Below are 13,622 nucleotides of genomic sequence, written 5' to 3'. Positions count from 1 at the left end.
CGGCCGAAACACGAAACCCAATGCAGTGCAATGGGATACTATGGTTCCCAGGGTCTGAAGGAGAGGAAACTCTCCTTCAGTCCCTGGGATCCATATTAATGTGTAAAATAAAGAATCAAAATAAAAAATATTGATATACTCACCTCTCCGACGCGCCCTGTGTTGTGAACTGTGTTTCTGGGCTCCCTCTGGTGGTCACTAACGGTATTGTGTTAGGCATGTCTTGTTGCAGGCCTGAGCTCCAGCTGTGTCATTAAGCAGCGGGTGTTCCCTATTTAAGTCTCCTCTGTACTCAGTCTCTTGCCTGGCATCGTTGTATCCAGACCTATATGGTCTCCTCCGGATTCCTTTCAGTCTGTCTCATGCAAGAAAAGCTAAGTCCGTTTTGTATAATTTGGATCGTTTACATTTTTCAGTGTTTTTGTCCAGCTTGCTTAATATTTGATTTTCTGGCTCGCTGGAAGCTCTAGGGGGGCTGATATTCTCCCTCCGCACCGTCAGTCGGTGTGGGGGTTCTTGAATGTTCAGCGTGGATGTTTTTGTAGGGTTTTCTGCTGACCGCATAGTCCACTATCTATTTTCTGCCTATCTAGACTAGTGGGCCTCACTTTGCTGAATCTAGTTCATCTCTATGTTTGTGTTTTCCTCTCGCCTCACCGTTATTATTTGTTGGGGGCTTTCTATATCTTTGGGGTTCAATTTCTCTGGAGGCAAGTGAGGTCTTATTTTCCCTCTAGGGGTAGTCAGTTCTCCGGCTGGCTCGAGACGTCTAGAACCAACGTAGGCACGTTCACCGGCTGCTTCTAGTTGTGTGTGTTAGGATCAGGTATGCGGTTAGCCCAGTTTCCACTTCCCTAGAGCAGTATTTTTGTTTTTGCTATCTTGCCGGAATATCAGAGATCCTCTACCACTGGGATCATAACAGTATGCCAGGCCGAAAGAAAATGTTTATTGCATCGCAGAAGCGGGATTAAAAAGAAGTTCTGAGTTTGTTTTTTTTTTGTGTTGCTGCAGTTTGCCTAGCTTCTTCCATCCCCTTTTTCTCTGAGTGGCTGGAACTCTGCTGCAGATATGAATGTCCAGACTCTGACTTCTAGTGTGGATCAGCTTGCTGCTAGGGTGCAAAGCATTCAGGATTTTGTTATCCATAGCCCTATGTCTGAACCAAAAATACCTATTCCTGAGCCGTTTTTTGGAGATAGATCCAAGTTCCTGAATTTTAGGAATAATTGCAAATTGTTTCTGTCTCTGAAACCTCGTTCCTCTGGTGATTCCGCTCAGCAAGTTAAGATTGTTATTTCCTTCTTGCGCGGCGACCCTCAAGATTGGGCCTTCTCTCTGGCGCCAGGAGATCCTGCATTGGTGAATGTTGATGCGTTTTTCCTGGCACTTGGTTTGCTTTATGAGGGGCCTAATCTTGACAATCAGGCTGAAAAGATGTTGCTGGCTATCTCTCAGGGTCAGGACGAAGCTGAGGTATATTGTCAAAAATTTCGGAAATGGTCTGTGCTTACTCAATGGAATGAGTGTGCACTTGCCGCAAATTTCAGAAATGGTCTTTCTGAAGCCATTAAAGATGTGATGGTGGGGTTTCCTATCCCTACAGGTCTGAATGATTCAATGGCTCTGGCCATTCAAATTGATCGACGTTTGCGGGAGCGCAAATCTGTTAATCCTTTGGCGGTGCTGTCTGAACGGTCACCTGATTCTATGCAATGTGACAGAATTCTGACCAGAGTCGAGCGACAAAATCATAGACGTCAAAATGGGTTGTGTTTCTACTGTGGTGATTCAACACATGTTATCTCAGCATGCTCTAAACGCTTAAAAAAAATTGTTAATCCTGTCGCCATTGGTACTTTTCAGCCTAAGTTTATTTTGTCTGTGACTTTAATTTGTTCATTATCTTCTTACTCAGTTATGGCTTTTGTGGATTCTGGTGCTGCTTTAAGTCTGATGGATTTGTCGTTTGCCAAGCGCTGCGGTTTTGTCCTGGAGCCTTTGGAAAATCCTATTCCTCTTAGAGGAATTGATTCTACGCCATTGGCAGAGAATAAACCTCAGTATTGGACGCAAGTGACCATGTGCATGACTCCTGTACATCAGGAGGTGATTCGTTTTCTGGTACTGCATAAAATGCATGATGTTGTCGTTTTGGGTCTGCCATGGTTACAGGCCCATAATCCAGTTTTAGATTGGAAAGCTATGACTGTGTCTAGTTGGGGGTGTCAGGGGATTCATGGCGATTCTCCATTGGTGTCTATTGCTTCTTCTACTCCTGCTGAGATCCCTGAGTTTTTGTCAGACTTTCAGGATGTATTTAATGAGGCCAGGTCCAGTGCCCTTCCTCCTCATAGGGACTGTGATTGTGCTATAGATTTGATTCCTGGTAGTAAGTTTCCTAAAGGATGACTCTTTAATTTATCTGTGCCAGAGCATGCCGCGATGCGGAGTTATATAAAGGAGTCTTTGGAGAAGGGACATATTCGCCCATCCTCTTCTCCTCTTGGTGCAGGATTCTTTTTTGTGGGCAAGAAAGACGGGTCTTTGAGACCTTGTATAGATGATCGTCTTCTGAATAAGATCACGGTTAAATTTCAGTATCTTTTGCCACTGTTGTCTGATTTGTTTGCTCGGATTAAGGGATCCAGTTGGTTCATCAAGATAGATCTAAGTGGTGCGTATAACCTTGTGCGCATAAAGCAGGGAGATGAATGGAAAACGGCATTTAATACGCCCGAGGGTCATTTTGAGTACCTGGTGATGCCTTTTGGATTATCGAATGCCCCTTCTGTGTTTCAGTCCTTCATGCATGACATCTTCCGGAAATATCTGGATAAATTTATGATTATTTATCTGGATGATATTTTGTTTTTTTCTGATGATTGGGAGTCCCATGTGAACCAGGTCAGGATGGTGTTTCAGGTTCTGCGGGAGAATGCTCTATTTGTGAAGGGCTCAAAATGTATCTTTGGGGTACAGAAGGTTTCTTTTTTGGGTTTTATTTTTTCCCCTTCTACTGTGGAGATGGACCCAGTCAAGGTCCGTGCCATTCATGACTGGACTCAGCCCACGTCTGTTAAGAGCCTGCAGAAGTTCTTGGGCTTTGCTAATTTTTACCGTCGTTTTATCGCTAATTTTTCCAGCGTGGTTAAACCTTTGACGGATATGACCAAGAAGGGTTCTGATGTTGCTAATTGGTCTCCTGCGGCCGTGGAGTCCTTTCGGGAGCTGAAGCGTCGGTTTACTTCAGCGCCAGTCTTGTGCCAGCCGGATGTCTCTCTTCCCTTCCAGGTTGAAGTTGATGCTTCTGAGATTGGTGCAGGGGCTGTTTTGTCGCAAAAAAGTTCTGATGGCTCCGTGATGAAGCCATGCGCCTTCTTTTCAAGAAAATTTTCGCCTGCTGAGCGGAACTATGATGTTGGTAATCGGGAGTTGTTGGCTATGAAGTGGGCATTTGAGGAGTGGCGACATTGGCTCGAGGGAGCTAGACATCGTGTGGTGGTCTTGACTGATCATAAAAATCTGATTTACCTCGAGTCTGCCAAGCGCCTGAATCCTAGACAGGCTCGTTGGTCGTTGTTTTTCTCCCGTTTTGAATTTGTGGTCTCGTACCTGCCTGGTTCGAAGAACGTGAAGGCTGATGCTCTTTCTAGGAGTTTTGTGCCTGACTCTCCGGGAGTCTCGGAGCCGGCTGGTATTCTCAGAGAGGGAGTGATTTTGTCTGCCATTTCCCCAGATTTGCGACGAGTGCTGCAGAAATTTCAGGCTCATAGGCCTGATCGTTGCCCACCAGAGAGACTGTTTGTCCCTGACAGATGGACCAGCAGAGTTATTTCTGAGGTTCATACTTCAGTGTTGGCGGGACATCCTGGGATTTTCGGTACCAGAGATTTGGTGGCTAGGTCCTTTTGGTGGCCTTCCTTGTCGCGGGATGTGCGTTCTTTTGTGCAGTCCTGTGGGATTTGTGCTCGGGCTAAGCCTTGCTGTTCTCGTGCCAGCGGGTTGCTTTTGCCCTTGCCTATCCCGAAGAGGCCTTGGACGCACATTTCCATGGATTTCATTTCGGATCTTCCGGTATCTCGGAAGATGTCTGTCATCTGGGTGGTGTGCGATCGTTTTTCTAAAATGGTCCATTTGGTGCCCTTGCCTAAGTTGCCTTCCTCCTCTGATTTGGTCCCTTTGTTCTTTCAGAATGTGGTTCGTTTGCACGGCATCCCTGAGAATATTGTGTCTGACAGAGGATCCCAGTTTGTGTCCAGATTCTGGCGATCCTTTTGTGCTAAGATGGGTATTGATTTGTCTTTTTCGTCGGCTTTTCATCCTCAGACTAATGGCCAGACCGAGCGAACTAATCAGACGTTGGAGACTTATTTGAGATGTTTTGTTTCTGCTGATCAGGACGACTGGGTTACCTTTTTGCCACTGGCCGAGTTTGCTCTTAATAATCGGGCTAGTTCTGCCACTTTGGTTTCACCCTTTTTCTGCAACTCTGGTTTTCATCCTCGTTTCTCCTCGGGCCAGGTTGAACCTTCTGACTGTCCTGGGGTTGATTCTGTGGTGGATAGGTTGCAGCGGATTTGGAACCATGTGGTGGACAATTTGAAATTGTCACAAGACAAGGCCCAGCGTTTTGCCAACCGCCGCCGCGGTGTGGGTCCCCGACTTCGTGTTGGGGATTTGGTTTGGTTGTCTTCTCGGCATGTTCCTTTGAAAGTCTCCTCTCCTAAGTTCAAGCCTCGCTTTATCGGTCCTTATAAGATTTTAGAAATCCTTAACCCGGTGTCTTTTCGCTTGGACCTTCCAGCGTCATTTGCTATTCATAATGTGTTCCATAGGTCCTTGTTGCGGCGGTACGTGGTGCCTATGGTTCCTGCTGTTGAGCCTCCTGCCCCGGTTTTGGTTGAGGGCGAGTTGGAGTACGTGGTGGAGAAGATTCTGGATTCTCGTATCTCTAGATGGAAACTCCAGTATTTAGTTAAGTGGAAAGGCTATGGTCAGGAGGATAATTCCTGGGTTGTCGCCTCTGATGTTCATGCGGCTGATTTGGTTCATGCCTTTCACGCTGCTCATCCTGATCGCCCTGGGGGTCTTGGTGAGGGTTCGGTGACCCCTCCTCAAGGGGGGGTACTGTTGTGAACTGTGTTTCTGGGCTCCCTCTGGTGGTCACTAACGGTATTGTGTTAGGCATGTCTTGTTGCAGGCCTGAGCTCCAGCTGAGTCGTTAAGCAGCGGGTGTTCCCTATTTAAGTCTCCTCTGGACTCAGTCTCTTGCCTGGCATCGTTGTATCCAGACCTATATGGTCTCCTCCGGATTCCTTTCAGTCTGTCTCATGCAAGAAAAGCTAAGTCCGTTTTGTATAATTTGGATCGTTTGCATTTTTCAGTGTTTTTGTCCAGCTTGCTTAATATTTGATTTTCTGGCTCGCTGGAAGCTCTAGGGGGGCTGATATTCTCCCTCCGCACCGTCAGTCGGTGTGGGGGTTCTTGAATGTTCAGCGTGGATGTTTTTGTAGGGTTTTCTGCTGACCGCATAGTCCACTATCTATTTTCTGCCTATCTAGACTAGTGGGCCTCACTTTGCTGAATCTAGTTCATCTCTACGTTTGTGTTTTCCTCTTGCCTCACCGTTATTATTTGTTGGGGGCTTTCTATATCTTTGGGGTTCAATTTCTCTGGAGGCAAGTGAGGTCTTATTTTCCCTCTAGGGGTAGTCAGTTCTCCGGCTGGTTCGAGACGTCTAGAACCAACGTAGGCACGTTCACCGGCTGCTTCTAGTTGTGTGTGTTAGGATCAGGTATGCGGTTAGCCCAGTTTCCACTTCCCTAGAGCAGTATTTTTGTTTTTGCTATCTTGCCGGAATATCAGAGATCCTCTACCACTGGGATCATAACAGCCCTGGTACTAACCGGCAGCCTTCCTTCCTAAGAATGAGCGCGTGAATGACCTGCGGTGACGTCACGGCTTGTGATTGGTCGCAAGCGGTCACATGGGCGGTCACGTGAGCAATCAGAAGCCACGACGTCATCTAAGGTCCTTCACGCGCTCATTCTTAGGAAGGAAGGCTGCCGGAAAGAAGCAGGGCGCGTCCGAGGGTGAGTATATTCCTATTAGGTATATACTCACCCTCGGACGCACCCTGCTTCTTTCCAGCAGCCTTCCTTCCTAAGAATGAGCGCGTGAAGGACCTTAGATGACGTCGCGGCTTGTGATTGGTCGCGTGACCGCCCATGTGACCGCTCGCGACCAATCACAAGCCGCGACATCACCGCAGGTCATTCACGTGCTCATTCTTAGGAAGGAAGGCTGCCGGTTAGTACCAGGGCACGTCCGAGGGTGAGTATATCAATATTTTTTATTTTGATTCTTTATTTAACACTTAAATATGGATTCCGATACCGATTTCCGATATCACAAACATATCGGAACTCGGTATCGGAATTCCGATACCAGATTCAGAAGATCGCCGACCTCATGGCCGACCCCACACAGGGGTCGGGTCGGGTTTCATGAAACCCGACTTTGCCAAAAGTCGGCGACTTCTGAAAATGGCCGACCCGTTTTGCTCAACCCTAGTGAGCACACAGCGTCTGTGCTTTCTGCAGCAATGCATCCAGGCCAAGATAGTGGTGTAGAAATTGCTAAACCACCAGGCTGAGGACGTGAGCAGTGCAAGCCATGTGTGTGAGGTTGTCACTGCGTAGGGCCGCCATCAGAATTGCATTGTTATCACACACGACCTTCCCTGGCTCCAGGTTTAGTGGAGACAGCCATTGATCTAACTCGACCTGGATGCCTGTCCACAACTCTTGAGCTGTGTGACTGCAATCTCCAAATTTATATTTATTTAAACACTGCCTGATTGCGGTGAGCCCTGGTTCCACAGTATGGAGATGGGCTGGGATTCTCTTTACTCTGTTGGAATGCGTGTCTCATTAAGGGAGAATTTGAGGGGGCAGGTGGAGGCCAAAGAGGAGGTAGAGGAGCCACAAGCAGTGAAGGAACTGTTTAATACAGAGTTTTGTCCCACAAGCCTTGTGGATTCCAAGACTTGTGGGACAGTCCCTTGACCGCCTGCCTCCACAGCCACCAGAGTCACGCAGTGCCCAGTCAGTGAGATGTAAAGCCCCTGCCCATGCTTGCTCATCCATGTGAAATGAACCCTGGCAGACATAGATTTTTCATGGAACAGGGAATGTTGTCTGCGACATGCTGGTGTAGTGCAGGCACAGCTTTCTTAGCGAAGTGATGGCACTTGTGCAACTGGTACTGAGCGACTGCAACATCCATCATCTTCTGGAAACCATCTGTATCCACCAGGTGGTAAGGCAGCATTTCTGTGACTATCAGATTGGGGTACTGTTGTGAACTGTGTTTCTGGGCTCCCTCTGGTGGTCACTAACGGTATTGTGTTAGGCATGTCTTGTTGCAGGCCTGAGCTCCAGCTGTGTCGTTAAGCAGCGGGTGTTCCCTATTTAAGTCTCCTCTGGACTCAGTCTCTTGCCTGGCATCGTTGTATCCAGACCTATATGGTCTCCTCCGGATTCCTTTCAGTCTGTCTCATACAAGAAAAGCTAAGTCCGTTTTGTATAATTTGGATCGTTTGCATTTTTCAGTGTTTTTGTCCAGCTTGCTTAATATTTGATTTTCTGGCTCGCTGGAAGCTCTAGGGGGGCTGATATTCTCCCTCCGCACCGTCAGTCGGTGTGGGGGTTCTTGAATGTTCAGCGTGGATGTTTTTGTAGGGTTTTCTGCTGACCGCATAGTCCACTATCTATTTTCTGCCTATCTAGACTAGTGGGCCTCACTTTGCTGAATCTAGTTCATCTCTACGTTTGTGTTTTCCTCTTGCCTCACCGTTATTATTTGTTGGGGGCTTTCTATATCTTTGGGGTTCAATTTCTCTGGAGGCAAGTGAGGTCTTATTTTCCCTCTAGGGGTAGTCAGTTCTCTGGCTGGCTCGAGACGTCTAGAACCAACGTAGGCACGTTCACCGGCTGCTTCTAGTTGTGTGTGTTAGGATCAGGTATGCGGTTAGCCCAGTTTCCACTTCCCTAGAGCAGTATTTTTGTTTTTGCTATCTTGCCGGAATATCAGAGATCCTCTACCACTGGGATCATAACAGCCCTGGTACTAACCGGCAGCCTTCCTTCCTAAGAATGAGCGCGTGAATGACCTGCGGTGACGTCGCGGCTTGTGATTGGTCGCGAGCGGTCACATGGGCGGTCACGTGAGCAATCACAAGCCGCGACGTCATCTAAGGTCCTTCACGCGCTCATTCTTAGGAAGGAAGGCTGCCGGAAAGAAGCAGGGCACGTCCGAGGGTGAGTATATTCCTATTAGGTATTCTTAGCGAAGTGATGGCAATTGTGCAACTGGTACTGGGCGACTGCAACATCCATCATCTTCTGGAAACCATCTGTATCCACCAGGTGGTAAGGCAGCATTTCTGTGACTATCAGATTGGGGATGATGGCATTCAAGCTCTTAGCTTTAGCATGTGTAGGAGGAAACATTCTTTTACGTGACCACAACTGTGGAACCGAGGACTGGCTGCTGTGCTGAGAGAGGGTGGAGTAGGGTGAACAGGACAAACTGCTGGACTGTGAGTGAGGTGCAAGCAGAGATGTTATGGTGGATTGAGAAAGATGTGCTGTGTTAAGTGACAGAAAAACAGCAGATATGTCTGCTTCTGTAATATCTGATGGGCTCCCACTCACCCCGAATGTAGATATGTTCATGAGAAGACTTGGCATTGTGGTTGTTGAGACCCGCTAGTCGGCATTTTAGCACAGTGAAATTCCTAGACTAAGGCATGTTGATCGCGCATGTGCCGGTTCATGCATGCAGTTGCAAATTTGAGCAATTTTTGCTTTTACTGAGTTTTTTTGCAAATTTGGCAGACTCGTGACCAGGGCTGGCAGTGCTTGTCATGGTTTCATCACTCCATCTCTGTGCGGGAAGCCGTAATTTAACCTACTCATCTTCCTCCTCCTCCACATCCTCTGCTGAACTTCAAGGCTGGGTACCTATGGGTTCACACCAAGTGGGATCGACAACCTAATTGTAATCCTCTCTGTTCTCACACTCTGCACCCTGAGAGCCACACTCTTCCTGCCCTGACACCATAGTACAGTCTGCATGCACTTCTGATATCTGAGTCTCATCAGGATCACCTTCACCCCCAGTGGTTAACGTCTGGTGATGAGGGTCTGGATCCAACATGAAAAATTTGGGAAATCGGTGCAGATGTTTTCCTCCTCTTGATTCTGTGCATCTTTGGAACAGACGTCAAATGCCTATGGTGTAGAATGTGTGAACAGCTCTGCAGAATGACTCACATGTTTCTCACAGTCAGTTGTGCTTTGGAAATTTGTGACGTGGAGAGAAACAAGGGTGTTTGGGGTGCCACCCCTGAGGATTGTGCCGTGTGTGATGTTAAGGTGGAGCAAGAGGAGAGGCCACTTGATGCCATCCACTGGAGCAAATGCTCTTTCTGGCCCTCATTTAAAAGGCGTACCGCTGTGCGGCCTACCAAAGAAAGGAAGTGGATTATCCCATCCAACAACAGATTTTGTCAGTGGTCTTTGGATAGGACTAGATGGTGTTTTTTCAGTTGAACTTTCATTAACATTAACACCTAACCCACATACGCGTTGAACACGAAGCCTATTTCCCCCTTCCACCATGAACTCACTTTTTCCCACTCATGTTGCATACAGTTGTGTTAAAAAGTTTACATACCACAGCAGAATTTTTGCTTTCTTGACCTTTTACTTTTTCTCCGCTCATGGTTAGTGGTTGGGTGAAACTACTGAGTTTGCCCACTCTTGTTGGCAAAAAGCCTCCAGTTCCTGTAAATTCCTGGGCTGTCTAGCATGAACTGCACACTTGAGATCTCCCCAGAGTGGCTCAATGATATTGAGGTCAGGAGACTGAGATGGCCACTCAAGAAGCTTCATTTTGTTCTGCTGTAGCCAATGACAGGTCAACTTGCCCTTGTATTTTGAATCATTATCATGTTGGAATATCCAAGTACATCCCATGTGCAGTTTCCAGGCTGATGAGTGCAAATTTGCCTCCAGTATTTGCTGATAACATGCTGCATTGATCTTTACTTCAACTATGACCAAGTTTCCAGTGCCTTTGTAGCTCACACATCCCCAAAACTTCAGCAATCCACCTCCATGCTTTACAGTAGGAATGGTGTTACATAGTTACATAGTTACATAGTTATTAAGGTTGAAGGAAGACTGTAAGTCCATCTAGTTCAACCCATAGCCTAACCTAACATGCCCTAACATGTTGATCCAGGGGAAGGCAAAAAAAAAACCCATGTGGCAAAGAGTAACTCCACCATGGGGAAAAAAATTCCTTCCCGACTCCACATACGGCAATCAGACTAGTTCCCTGGATCAACGCCTTATCAAGGAATCTAGTGTATATACCCTGTAACATTATACTTTTCCAGAAAGGTATCCAGTCCCCTCTTAAATTTAATTAATGAATCACTCATTACAACATCATACGGCAGAGAGTTCCATAGTCTCACTGCTCTTACAGTAAAGAATCCGCGTCTGTTATTATGCTTAAACCTTCTTTCCTCAAGACGTAGAGGATGCCCCCTTGTCCCTGTCTCAGGTCTATGATTAAAAAGATCATCAGAAAGGTCTTTGTACTGTCCCCTCATATATTTATACATTAACATAAGATCACCCCTTAGTCTTCGTTTTTCCAAACTAAATAGCCCCAAGTGTAATAACCTATCTTGGTATTGCAGACCCCCCAGTCCTCTAATAACCTTGGTCGCTCTTCTCTGCACCCGCTCCAGTTCAGCTATGTCTTTCTTATACACCGGAGACCAGAACTGTGCACAGTATTCTAAGTGTGGTCGAACTAGTGACTTGTATAGAGGTAAAATGATGTTCTCCTCATGAGCATCTATGCCTCTTTTAATACATCCCATTATTTTATTTGCCTTTGTAGCAGCTGCCTGACACTGGCCACTGAATATGAGTTTGTCATCCACCCATACACCCAGGTCTTTTTCATTGACGGTTTTGCCCAGAGTTTTAGAATTAAGCACATAGTTATACATCTTATTACTTCTACCCAAGTGCATGACCTTACATTTATCCCCATTAAAGCTCATTTGCCATTTATCAGCCCAAGCTTCTAGTTTACATAAATCATCCTGTAATATAAAATTGTCCTCCCCTGTATTGATTACCCTGCAGAGTTTAGTGTCATCTGCAAATATTGAAATTCTACTCTGAATGCCCCCTACAAGGTCATTAATAAATATGTTAAAAAGAAGAGGGCCCAATACTGACCCCTGTGGTACCCCACTGCTAACCGTGACCCAGTCCGAGTGTGCTCCATTAATAACCACCCTTTGTTTCCTATCCCTGAGCCAGCTCTCAACCCACTTACACATATTTTCCCCTATCCCCATTACTCTCATTTTATGTAACAACCTTTTGTGTGGCACCGTATCAAAAGCTTTCATCATAGGCCTAGTTGACCTCTCTCCAAATGTAACGTTTATGGTTGTGGCAAAAAAGTTCAATATTGGTTTCATCACTCCAAATTACCTTTTTCCAGAAGTTTTGAGGCTTGTCTCTGTGTTGTTTTGCGTATTGTAGGTGAGATACTTTGTGGCATTTGCACTGTAAAGGCTTTCTTCTGGCGAGTGGCGACTCAACCATACAGCCCATTTTCCTTTAAGTGCCTCCTTATTGTGCATCTTGAAGCAGCCATACCGCTATTTTTCAGAGAGTCCTGCATTTCAGCTGATGTTACTTGTGGGTTTTTCTTTGCATCCCAAACAATTTTCCTGGCTGTAGTGGACGACATTTTTGTTGGTCTACCTGACCGTGGTTTTGTTTTTACTGAGCCCCTTATTTTCCATTTATTAATCACAGTTTGAACGCTGCTGACTGGCATTATCAACTGCTTGTTTCCCTTCCCTGTTTTATACAGTTCAACTACATATTCCCGTTGATCCGTTCACAATTCTATTGCTTTCCCCATGACTCACAATCCAGAAACGTCAGTGGCTGGATGAAATATGCAAGAGTCTGTCTGAAGAAATGCACTCAGCTTTTATGCACACTTACTGATTACTAGCAATGAGGTCACAGTTGAGGATGTTACCTTTAGTAGCCATTCAAACCCATTTGTGTCAACTTCTGTGCATGTTATCAGGCCAAAATTACCAGGGTATGTAAACTTTTATTTAGGGTCATGTGCATGTTTTGGGTGGTCATTATGATTTAAAAAAGAAAACACAGTAGTTTGACATTAAATGGCTTCACCCAACCACTAAGCATGGGCGGAGAAAAAGTTTTGGTGTTATCATTCATATTCTCTGAAAAAAGGCCAAGAAAGCAAAAATTATGCCGGGATATGTAAACTTTTGACCACAGCTATATACCCTTCCCTTCTAGCAACCTGCTGTTGAACACCCTCAGACCCACACCTGTCTGCCACCTGTCAATACATGAGCAATCACTATTTATTTTCTTAGATAGTGTGCCTGATAAACATTCTTATACTGAACGATTTTTAAGAGGAAATGTGTCCTCCTGATTTCTCACTGCAACACAGTTTTATCCCAAATGATTTGGATTAGCAAATAGGGCCTCCTGGCTGAACCCCAATATTAGGTATAACGATTTTTAAGAGGTAATGTGGCCTCTTGATTTCTCACTGCAAAACAGTTTTACCCTAAACGATTTGGATTAGCAAATAGGGCCTCCTGGCTGAACCCAAATATTAGGCTCAACGATTTTTAAAAGGAAATATGGGCTTCTGATACCTTCATTGCAACAGTTTTATCCCAAACAATTTGGATTAGCAAATAGGGCCTCCTGACTGAACCTCAATATTAGGCCATAATGATTTTTTAAGAGGAAATATGGCCTTCTGATTCCTCACTGCAACATAGTTTTATCGCAAACTATTTGGATTAGCAAATAGGGCCTCCTGGCTGAACCTCAAAATTAGGCCTAACAATTTTTAAGAGGAAATGTGTCCTCCTGATTCCACACTACAGCAGCACTTTTTACTGAAATAATTTTGATCAGCAAATGGGGCCTCCTGAGATTGCAACAGAATTTTAGCATGATCTACTGTAGTTATGTGCTGATAGATTGATTTCACACAGGACAGGTTACTATCTAGCTAACTGCCAAGTTCATTTTCAGCAGCAGTAGGAGCGGCCTCTCTGCACTGTTACATTGAGAAAATAAAGACAGAAAAACAGGATTTCCGCTTTTTATGTGGACAGGAACATGTGACTTCAGCAGCCAATAACAGAAGACCTTTTGTCATGACTTTGTGGATGGTTTATGCGCCCCAATTGGCTGCTGGAATGTACACACATTAAGTTATTACAGAACAAAAAAAACAAAAAAAGAAAAAATTGCACTCCGTTGCTCTTCTGACCTAAACACGCCCTCTTCCCCACACAAAATATGTCCCCCCAGCTTATCATGCAGCACCACTATCCTATACAAAGTCAATATAAAAGCATTAGTGGAAACACGATTATTTACCGATCTGTGACCTAATTTTTCTAACTGAAGAAAAATGCATAGGAAACCGAACATGAATCTGAA

This window comes from Ranitomeya variabilis, chromosome 2 (genome assembly GCF_051348905.1).
Source record: "Ranitomeya variabilis isolate aRanVar5 chromosome 2, aRanVar5.hap1, whole genome shotgun sequence".
NCBI classification, from domain to species: domain Eukaryota; kingdom Metazoa; phylum Chordata; class Amphibia; order Anura; family Dendrobatidae; genus Ranitomeya; species Ranitomeya variabilis.
Note: the sequence above shows the minus strand (reverse complement) of the source record.